This window comes from Astatotilapia calliptera, chromosome 2, assembly GCF_964374335.1.
Source record: "Astatotilapia calliptera chromosome 2, fAstCal68.1, whole genome shotgun sequence".
NCBI lineage: Eukaryota > Metazoa > Chordata > Actinopteri > Cichliformes > Cichlidae > Astatotilapia > Astatotilapia calliptera.
The window spans coordinates 23,471,505-23,482,088 of NC_137423.1; the positions used below are offsets into that span (position 1 = coordinate 23,471,505).

At 43.5% G+C, this 10,584-nt stretch overlaps 1 long non-coding RNA gene across 1 annotated transcript; it reads right to left on the reverse strand.

Annotated features, from left to right (window-relative positions):
- Window positions 1-451: 451 nt before the first annotated feature.
- On the reverse strand, window positions 452-1,540 carry LOC145419583 (uncharacterized). Its single transcript, XR_013900878.1, has 2 exons — window positions 1,128-1,540; window positions 452-915 (listed from the first exon to the last, which is right to left on the reverse strand). It is a non-coding gene; the product is annotated as an uncharacterized LOC145419583 (long non-coding RNA).
- Between the last annotated feature and the right edge of the window lie 9,044 nt (window positions 1,541-10,584).

Consider the following 10,584-nt stretch of genomic DNA (forward strand, 5'->3'; position numbering starts at 1 on the left):
TTGATGCAAAAATACAGTTTTATGTCGGTCAAACTGTTTTTCATAGATTCAGTTAAACTAATTATGTGTTTTTGCAAGAAGCTTCCGGTAATAAAGTGTCTAAAGATACAATTTAAAATTGGTTTATGTTTGTCTGTTTATGTGCAGACACAACACTGGTTCAGCCCACACGTTAAGTGCCTTTTTGCTTTAAGAGCTTGAATGATTTATAGATCAGGTCAGTGTTGAGCGGCTTAACAAACAGACAAACAAACAGAAGCTTCCTCGGAAAGTTGTCAGGTACAAGGACTGGACTGAAAATGAGTTAAAAAGCAGTCAATGTCCAAAGAAAACCTTGGAATGACCTTCACAAAGCCTGGAGAACTGTGGCTCAAGACCACTTTTTAAAATATTACAGGAAAGTCTGGCTCCTTGGAAGCAGAATATAAAGAAATCAGGGGTAGCTCAACACTTGTGCACAGCACTGTAATCATGCTTTTATTCATTTAATATTTAATTGGTCAAATGTGTCAGAATGCGGTCAATTCACAGTTCAAAACACCTACTACCACGCTGACACGCTTATAATGACCAGGCAGATACCAAGTAGGTGTCCTGCTTATTCACCCTCTCACTTTTAGTGTTGCAAAGTTCAGCTGAGGCTGATTAAGAACGTCACCACTTTAGCAGTTATTACGTTGTAACCCAAAGTACTGGATTAATTGAAATTTTGACTGGATATTGGCACAGACACACGTGAAAGGATTACTAGAGTATTTCTATCCCGCTTTAGGGAACACGAGCGCGCAGCAGATATTATTGCAGTATATCCAATTGCAGTGAAGACTTTTTCCTTAAAGATGCTCCTGCTGGTGTTAAAAGAAATGTCAGGTGATTGCCATTCCTCCTCTGTGGGCCATGAATGTCTATATGAACCTGCAAGGCAACACATTCAGTAGTTTTAGAGACTGACTGGCAGTCAGCTTAACATTACACTCCCCAAATCCTGCTACCGTTCTTGCTATGAATACTATATTGTCATATAAAGCAGGAACACTGTAAATTCTCCCTTTTTCAAACTGAAGCGATTCTTTGGTTCTGAAACGTTCACAGATTTATATGAAATTCATTGTGTCGTCATTTCTTACAGCTCGTAAATGGGAGAACGGAGAGACATTTGCCGTCGCTTTTGTTTTCTTCTCTCTGAATCCAAGATGAACCCTGCTGTCGAGCACATAGTTGCTTCCCAATCTGATATTTACACTTAGCAAACACTGAAAGTATGACATCATGGTTCCAGGATGAAGCCGCTGCGGGCTCGTAATTCGTCCAGCAACCTCACAGGGGAAGTAAATCACGGTTAAAACGCCCTCCTCTCGCTTTTAATCTGCCCTTAATGAAGTCTGGCACATTTCCCTTTAGTCGTGGCTCCATGACACGACTGTGATCTACAGGCCCAGCCCGGAGACCAGAGGCCCGTGGCCTTGGTAAGTGCTGTGGGAGAGGTGGCTTGAGCCGGGGCTGCGCGTCCAGGTATGAGCCGAGCCCCTTTGGCATGCACGGGGTCAAGTGGTTAACCCTCATTATCTGGAGAGGACGAGGAACATGTGACTGGGACGTTCCAGCTGCAATCAATATCGAACAGTCATTAACCGCAGAGACAATGCATCCTCACACACAGAGACGCCCGCGCACACCCGAGCACTTAGTGGCACATGTTTCTCGTCCATGTCACGTACTGTAAAGTCTCCACCAAAGGAAACGTAAGGGCATAAACACAAACAACACTGATCCACTCCAAACACTGAGCCATTTTAAACGGTGGGAAAACTCAGCTAATGTTAACAGGCTATTTTCAGAGGCTGACACTTGAAGGTTGTTGTATAAGCTTTTCCTGCTGCTTTGATTTAACTGTAGCGGCAGAGAGGCCAATCACAACAGCTGGGCTATCCGCAGACTTACATTTCCTGTTTGTGGTATGCTTGATTGCTGTCCAGACGTCTTCCTCCCTTCTCTTCTTATGCTTGCTTCAATCTACCTCCTCTCCTTTACTCGTCTCAGCCATCACGACTGACAGAAAAGCACTGATTACACACAAATAACAATCTGCTTAAAACATGTCCTCCACATATTACCATCCCAGTATGAGACGCAAGTAAAACCCTCTTCTCTTCTCTTCTCTTCTCTTCTCTTCTCTTCTCTTCTCTTCTCTTCTCTTCTCTTCTCTTCTCTTCTCTTCTCTTCTCTTCTCTTCTCTTCTCTTCTCTTCTCTCATAGTAGTAATTAGGCTTGATAACCACCCAAGACAATAGATATTTCATGTAACCATCTTTGTCGACATATAAACATCCAGGAATCTCGATAGCAATCCTGATTAGTGCCTGGTTGTGATCCTCCTATCTTAACTTGCCGCAGTTCCCTGCATTATACCTTTTTAGCCTCTCGGATGAGATTAGAATTTGAAAAGGGAAATTGTCCTTTGATGCTTCATATCAAAGAACTAGACAATTCCCATTGAAAAAACGGGTAGAAAGTGAAGACATGTGCTCACAAACACACACACAGACACGCACACACGCATATGTTATTAACTCACTGTGATTATTTGTTAGCGTAAGCTGCATTTTGTAGGCCTGTGGCCCGGAGGGTTTAGAAAAGAGCTAAACTGATGGAGAGAATATGCCAAATGCTGGCCTGTGGGGGTGTTCTGTCTATTCTAATAGAATTACCAGCCTCTGATAGATGAGTCTTTTCTCCGAGGCTACTTGTCTGTCAAACATTAGGTCACACTCAGCTTCCAGACTCGGAATTGGGGTGGGATGGGGTGGGAGGGAGAGAAGAAGGGGGCTCAAGGCGCAGGAAAAAAATGTCTGGAGAGGTGCCTCACTCCCTGCCAAGAAAAGGAAGGCAACAAAAGTGAAAAAGGGTTAGAGAGGGAGGGATGGGAGAGGGGGGGGAGCGAGGGTGGGAGCTGGTGAAAGAGAGTGAAATGAGTGAAAGTGGGGGTTAAAGAAAGAGAAGAGAGCGAGCAGGGGTACAAAAGGGTGCATTCGAATCCACTTTAATTAAGGCCCGTGTGATGGACAGGACCTGCGGACGTGCCTTCTTTTCTTTTTTGAGTGTCTGTGTGTGAGGGGACAGTGTGACGATGGGAGGAGCCGGAGCCCTAGTAGAGATGTCTACTGCCAGCACCCTGAATGGGACAAAGACCTGAATAGAAACTTCAAAGCAACCTCTGTGAGCTCGACCCCCCCCCCTTCTTCGCAGTCCCTTGGCTGTGTGATGGTCAACAAGCTCCTGCTCAAGTGTGTCCGTGTCCGTGTGTGTGTGTGTGATTCTGTTTGGCAGTCTGTTATTTTCTGACTGCTACATGCATTTCTTGGCAGCTATGCGTGCAGTGTGGATTTCAAAGTGTGTCTTTCTGCCTGGGTGTGCTTTTTGTCTTATGCGACGATATGTGCGTGTGCGTTTTAAAGAGCAGACTGCAGGATGCAGATATAATTGGAGCAGAGGATCTGACTCATTGCTCTCTCCCTCTGAACTGAGCGCCGGCTCTCTATGGCAGGGTTGGAAGTGAAACAAGTAGCCCACAGAGCTGACGTGTTGAAGAAATTATTGTCGCTAAATGATACACGGGGATTTAGCTTCTAATTTGATCCCAGTGTCCTTACTGATTTTGGCCTGCGTTACGATCTTGCGGTGTGCGTCATCTAATTCGATTTGGCTCCGGCTCAGGCCAACTAATGATCTTCCACTTATCACCCCTCTTCTTCTCCCCTGTTGATACTCGTCAAAGTGTCTTTCCCATCAGACCCACCAGCCTCACATGACTCCCGACAACTGCAGCAGAGAGTTGGAATCACTCGGGGCCCCTTCAGAAAAACAGGAAGCCCTAAAGGGTGAGGGCCAGGGCAGGCAGAAAGATAAGATTTATGCATACTTGTGTGCTGTACGCTCTGGCATGCTAACGATCGTGTGCGTGTGTGTGTGTGTTTTCGGATATCTCGTAGAAGTATCTGTCCTGTCTGAACCCTCTTGCACCAGTCAAGTGTCAGGTCAGACTCTAAAGCTCCTGAGATCAACATGTCATTGTTCCTGCCTGGTGTCACTGACATGTCCTCAGTGACATCATCGCCAGGGGACGCTTAGCATATCTCTCACCTCTCTCTTCAGTGCTCGTCTGAAGTAGCATTAGCCTCCGCCTCTAATCAGAGTACATAATAAAGTAGCCACAACAACCTCATCAGTGGCTTTTATGCCCTGGCAGGTGCAGCTCAGCATTGTAATTGTGTAGGCTGCTGCAACTTTGATCACGTATTTATATTTAAAGAGGTAGTATAGCAACCCTGGATGCGTGCGTGCATGTACGCCTTCACAATCCTGGTAATGGAAACATCGTCTGAATGGGCCTTTTTTTTCTTTCAGTAGCACTTGTTGTATTGCATTTCCGAGCAAACGTGCTTCAATTCATGCCATAGAAAACCACTTTGAGATAACTTTATCAGCAGATAGAAAATGTTATCTGCTATCCTGATTATGTCATGTTTTCAGCTGAGCAGCAATAAATAAAGAGGCCGTAAAAAATCCTGGAGGTAGTTTATGGGGAATAATTCCCCTGCCCTCTCACACACACACACATAATGCTGTAATTGTGACACGCCTTTAAAGCAAAGACGCAGGAATGCATATGTGCACATGCCCACGCTCAAACTTGGAAAAGAAAGGAAGCATTGCACCTAAGAACGCACTGTTGCGCAAACACACCTTTGGCAAACAAAGATATACTTTAAAAAAAAGAAGAAGAAAAAAACACTTTAAACCCAGGGAGACAAACTCCTAAATCTGAGGATGTCCTTGTTAGTAAGCAGCCGAGGGTACATGAGTGCTCTCAGCCGCATCATGAAAGCCTCAGCAATTACTCCCATGCTCCCTCGCTCTGGCATAAATCTGCTCTTATCTCGGCTCGCTGCAGGATCAGGGAATATCAGCTCCAGCATCTGCTCCATCTACAAACCCAGCCACTAAAAGCACAACAAAGTGGTTCTGCAGGCATAAATAAAGGAAGGTGGTGGCGGGCGGGAGGCGTACCGGAAGAAGCGCAGGGGGTTGAAGAGAGGGAATATAGAAAGGAACTGAGAATGAGAAATAGGAGGAGGGGGTTGCGTCTGTATCTCTTTAGCATTTCTCTCTGCATGTGTCAATCAGCCAGTCAGAAAAACATAATTCCAGCTCAGCTCAGCTCAGCAGAACCTCTTGGAGGGAAATGAAGATATATGGAGAGAACAAAAGGTCAACAGCATGGGTCATAAGGGGCAACTTTTACATTAGGGAGTATGGGAAGATGCAAAGTTAAGTCAGGGATGTTTTATCTACTGGAGGGGTAATCACCGATGCTTCTTTTATCCAATAAACTTTTCTTTTTCTTTACATTAACATCATTTTTGTCATTACAAGTTTATTCAGAGAGGTCAGCGGATTCTGGGCATGCTATAGACAGCAAAGTTGCTCGCACCTGGCTAAAGTAACAACAAGGACGGATGAACAGGACTCCAAACTATTTTTAGGAGGATGTTTATTTTCCTCACGGTCCGACTGGAACATCTTTCATTCTGGCCTCTTTTTTTTTATCACAGCTGTGACCCTGACCCCCCCACCACCACCACCACCACCACCACTCCGTCCTCCGCCTCCTCCGCCCGTCCTGTCTCCTGTGCCTCCCCGGTTCTCTCTGCATTTCTTCCTCTCTCACTGTCCTCTACTCCCATGTTACCTTGGGTCAGCCACTCCTTTCTCTCTCTGCCTGAGTGTGTGTGCATGAATGGTTAATGGAGCCATATAGAAATGTATAACCATTCCAGTCGGTTCTGCTCAGCGTGCACGCCTGGGAAGTCATAATAGAGATGAAATGTTACAAGGAAATGTTGAGAGGAAATACCTCAGCTCCAGGTGCTGGCTGAGGGTCAGGGGTGAAGAGGTGGCACACCAAGCCTCGGGGTCCCCTGAACCCTGACCTCACGAGACTGATGAATAGCGTGCTAACAAGGACCAGCTCTCTCTTAGGGTGTCTGCACTCTCTCTTCTTGTCTTTGACTACCTCTTATTTTGCTCTCCCAGGAACTGATCTGGCAGCAGCAGAGTAGTAATACTTATACCGGCTGAACCTTTAAAGTACCTCGCCATCTGTCGTCTTCCTTGGATTTATAATTATCATCATATCACATTCAAACTACGCACTGTCGCACTCTTACATAACCTAACCCCTATCTACCAGTGCCTGCAATACTTAAGAATAGATTGAATAAATTATTATTGGGTGAGGTGTTAAATCTTGGCCAGGAGTACAAGTGCTTTCTTTCTAATGAGGCTCCGCTACATCGTCTCTGCTCCTCATCGGCACGGAAGAGAAGCGAGAAAGCCTGCAGCAGGCACATTCACGGGCCTCCCGCATACACATATGCATGCACATACACCGAGTACACCCCCACATACATGCACAAATGGTAATAGTTTAAATGTGGGTGTTGCACACACGAACATGCACATTTACACTCACACACACACACATTCCAGCCGCACCCTGGCCCATTTGCAAAGCTGTATCATAAAGCCAATTAAAGAGATGAGTCTTATTAGCAGAGGTGTCTCAGCCCTCGTTCATCACTGGGGTTTCCTGGCAGGGGCTGGTGACATGCAGAGCTCTTCATCATCTTTATGAGACCTGTCTCATCACGCCCTTATAAGACACTCATCCAAACTTTACTGAGACTCATGATTTAGCAGAGCGGGCTTGGCCCACAAATCCATTCAGTCGTCCTCGGGTCACCTTTGAATGCGCTTCAAGGGATTTGAAAATGAAAGTGGAGAAAATGTAGGCCTTGCATGGCACACTGCTAGTGTCTTCTGTCCCCCACCCTCCTCCATACCCTCTCATTGAAAAACCCGTAATCTTGTTTCCTCTTCCTGCAGGGAAAACCTTTATTATCCTCACCGCAGAGCACAGGCCCACTGGGATGAGTGAAAGTGGCTTCACAACAATGGTGTGAAGTGAGGAGAGAAGGTGTAGAGAATCAAATTCCAGGGTAACCCTGGGTAAATATCCTCCTGCTCCCAGCTGAAAACTCGTCTTGTTTTCTTGCTTCGTGAGGTCGAATGCCCCGCTCAGACCTCTGGACCACCTGCAGCTCTGCTGATGACAGATTCCCTCCACACTCTGGACCATCAGTGCCAAAGAGAGACTAATCCTCCAGCTTCTATCCCCCAAGTACAATAGCCCTGTCACTCGTTCACTCATTCAGCATACCTTTAGCCGCTCTGCCTGTGTGTCAATATGAAGAAAACCGACAGGAGGCAGAAGGTGGATTCCCACGGCGCTCTATTCATAGCTTCTCACTGGAATCTCTGACCTGTTCTGGCTTGTCTCATGAAACCTGCTCATCATAATGAAGGGCATTGATCCTACTTCTCATTTCACATTCACCTTGACATCTCAGTTACAGCCCACAGAGCGTCTCCTCTTAGTCCAGGAGAGATTATTTCCCTTTATTTGGTTACAAGATATTTTATTGGATGCCCAGCACATTGTTGGAATGATACGGTTTGGAATGAATGAGGCGCTAGAAGATGAGTCTGGACATTCAAGCGCTGCTGGCCTGTCTGTGTGAATGAGGCCGCGTGCCTAATCTGAGGCCGGCTCTGGTAAATGATTTTCCAGGGTCAGCTGCTTTCCTCTGCCCTTACAAGCTGAGAAGATTACAACCGATGTTCTCATTAATGATTTATCCACGGAATTAAAAAACTCTAGGTTTATCTCCTCGCAGAGTCCTGGAAAAGTCTCAGGCGCTGCGTGAAACAGCTCTTCTTAGGGGGAGGCTTGTGATCAATCACAAGAAAGAGCAGCAATTAATGTAGAGCAAAGATATTTTGAATGACCATGAAATGCTGTTCGGATCCTCTTAGATGAGTTTCCACAGTGAACTCACGTGTATGTGTAAATCAGAAGTCCTCCTTGACCCGCTGAGGTTTCAACACCAGCTGAACTGATAGTGTATGTTGAGGCCTTTGGGTTATCAGAAGTAAATACAGGCTCTAAGTCCATATGAGGCTGTGATTTAAAATCCGCAGCCCTGACCTCTGTACAGCTTTTAACCCCCAAGTCAGCCCAAGCAGATGCATTGCTGTGGGAAAAAGAAAAGGAAGTAAAAAAAAAAACAGCTACAGAAAGAAAAGTATAGGGAAGATAATCGCTTTGGCACAGAAGCGTGAGATGTGGAAATAACTTTGACAATTGGTTTGACAACAGCTACACACCAATCCAAGATTCCTCTTTGGTCTCTTTCTGCATGAACACCACTAACAGCATGTTACAAAAAAAGGTTGACAGCTCAGATGACAATTACACAGGGCTGCAGAGGGAAGTGCTTCCCTTCGCAGTATTCTGATAGGCGACGTGTGACAAGCAGACGTAGTGATAGATGAGCCTCTTCATGTATTACAAGCTGGACATGAAGGGCGCTCACTGCCAGGTCCTATTCTGGTACGCCCGCAGTGATCTGAGCGCCTCTTTATTAATCATGCATTTAACACAGAAGTCTCAGTTGCTTTCATCCCTTTTTTTTCCTGCTACCACGCGTCCTCACTTTTATCAGAAGAGGAACACTGGCGCTCTTTGTCTCCACATGACAACTCTTGCTAAAAATGGGATGTTTTTGATAGTCAACACAAAGGTTGTGTGTAGCAAGATGTGTACATTCTGTTTGTCAGTAACTTAGAAGTGCAAGATATAAATCTATATGTATTATGAGTCAGAAAATGTACAGCAGTAAAGCCACTGTAGGGAGAGTGGAGGTCTGCCTTGAACCACACTGCCCCCATGTGGCATGAAAGGTAATACTTTTCCAGCGGTTACCTGTTGTTTACCTGACGTCCTGAAAAACTCAAACTCCCTCAGAAGTAATTCAAAATTTCAAGATTGTAAGTCAAAAATTTTCTCCAACTAGTAATTTTGTAATAACTCAAAATTTCAACATAGCTCTGCTTGCTCCAGAAACAAGCTTCCATAGAAGTGTGTTCAGTTAAACCCATTTCTAACTGAATTTAAATAATGTTCGCTGAACAATTACTTAACTGTAGTTTGTTTCAGTTGTATAAATTAACTCAAGGAATCAAAAGCCTTTTCAAGGATTCTGTTTAAATACAACGGTTTTTATCCGCACTAGAATGTTACGGCTTTAAAAATTAATGCAGTTTAACGGTATACCTCCTAGCCATACTTTAGTCAAATTTACATTTTATTTACATCCGCCATCCACTGAAATTTACATTGTTTGTTCAACAACTCTGTGTTTACCTGTAGTATAATTTGCTTTAACAGTTACTAGCTTGCTAACGGTTTGCCTCCGAGCCATACTTTAGGCTAAATTTACATCTAGACATAAACACTGTTGTTAATTATGTATATCCGTAGTGTTTCTCTGCTTTATATGTTAAAACCCAATTCAAAAACTTAACCGCTAGCTACACTTTTCGTTCAATTAATATTTTATTTATGTGAATTTCCATTTCCTACCTACATCGTTAGTATGAAAGCTAACTATTATCCATATTCTAGTGTTAAGAATAATCGGATTTTCGTTTTTAGATTTACACACTTTGCCTTTTTTTTAAAACTTTATATTAATCAACTGTTAACATGTTGAGGTGCACTTGATACTGTATACGTTTCAGCCTCCTCCACCTTTGGAATCACCAAACCACACCATATTTAGGCTTTGCAAAGAGAACATAAGAAGTCTACTGTGCAGCCCGATTAGTCATAGCTCCATTAGTTGCAGTTTGTTTCTTGTGGTCAAAAGTAAAAAGTACCACAGATGAAATGTGTTGATTTTTATTCAAAAGTTACTGTCTCCAGACAAGTACAAATCAGAAAACAGAGTGACTGAAAGAGGATGGGATAATAGACAACAACTCAGAGTGTAGGCAAGAGTGCTGACAAAATAAAACACAGACATGGCCAAAATGAAGGAAAGAAATAAAATTTTGTATATATACACATGATCTAATAAGAATTTATACCGATGTAGTGGTAAGTAACAAACAATAAACAGTACTTTTTTCCTTAAAAGAATTTTTCTTTTTTACTTACATAAAATAATTAGGCAAAACACATATAGGCTGTTTATCTACTTTATCACATTACATCTGACCACCTCATATTTCATGTTCTAAGAAGCCAATTATCCACCTTTAAACATGACTGATCCTCTGACATGGAAGATTACTGTGAGAAAATGTGACCTCCACAAGCATGTTTAAGGCTTAAGCATGGAATGACTACAAAATAAAAACCTCAGTAGACAAAACATTTCATTAAAACTTGTGTGTGACAAATACATGTCAAAATCTAAGCTTTGTCTAGCTGCCACAGCGCTGCTGAATAACTTTCATCTTCAGTATTGGCTGAATGACTACCTTACAGTTTTAACATTTGAAATCTAGAAGTATTTTGTGACCGGACTCTTTTTTTAAATGTTGAGAAAACCTTAAAGCTGAATTTCACAAGTCTTTTCATTAGTTTTATCCAAACTAATTTACATGTAGGAAAAAAGG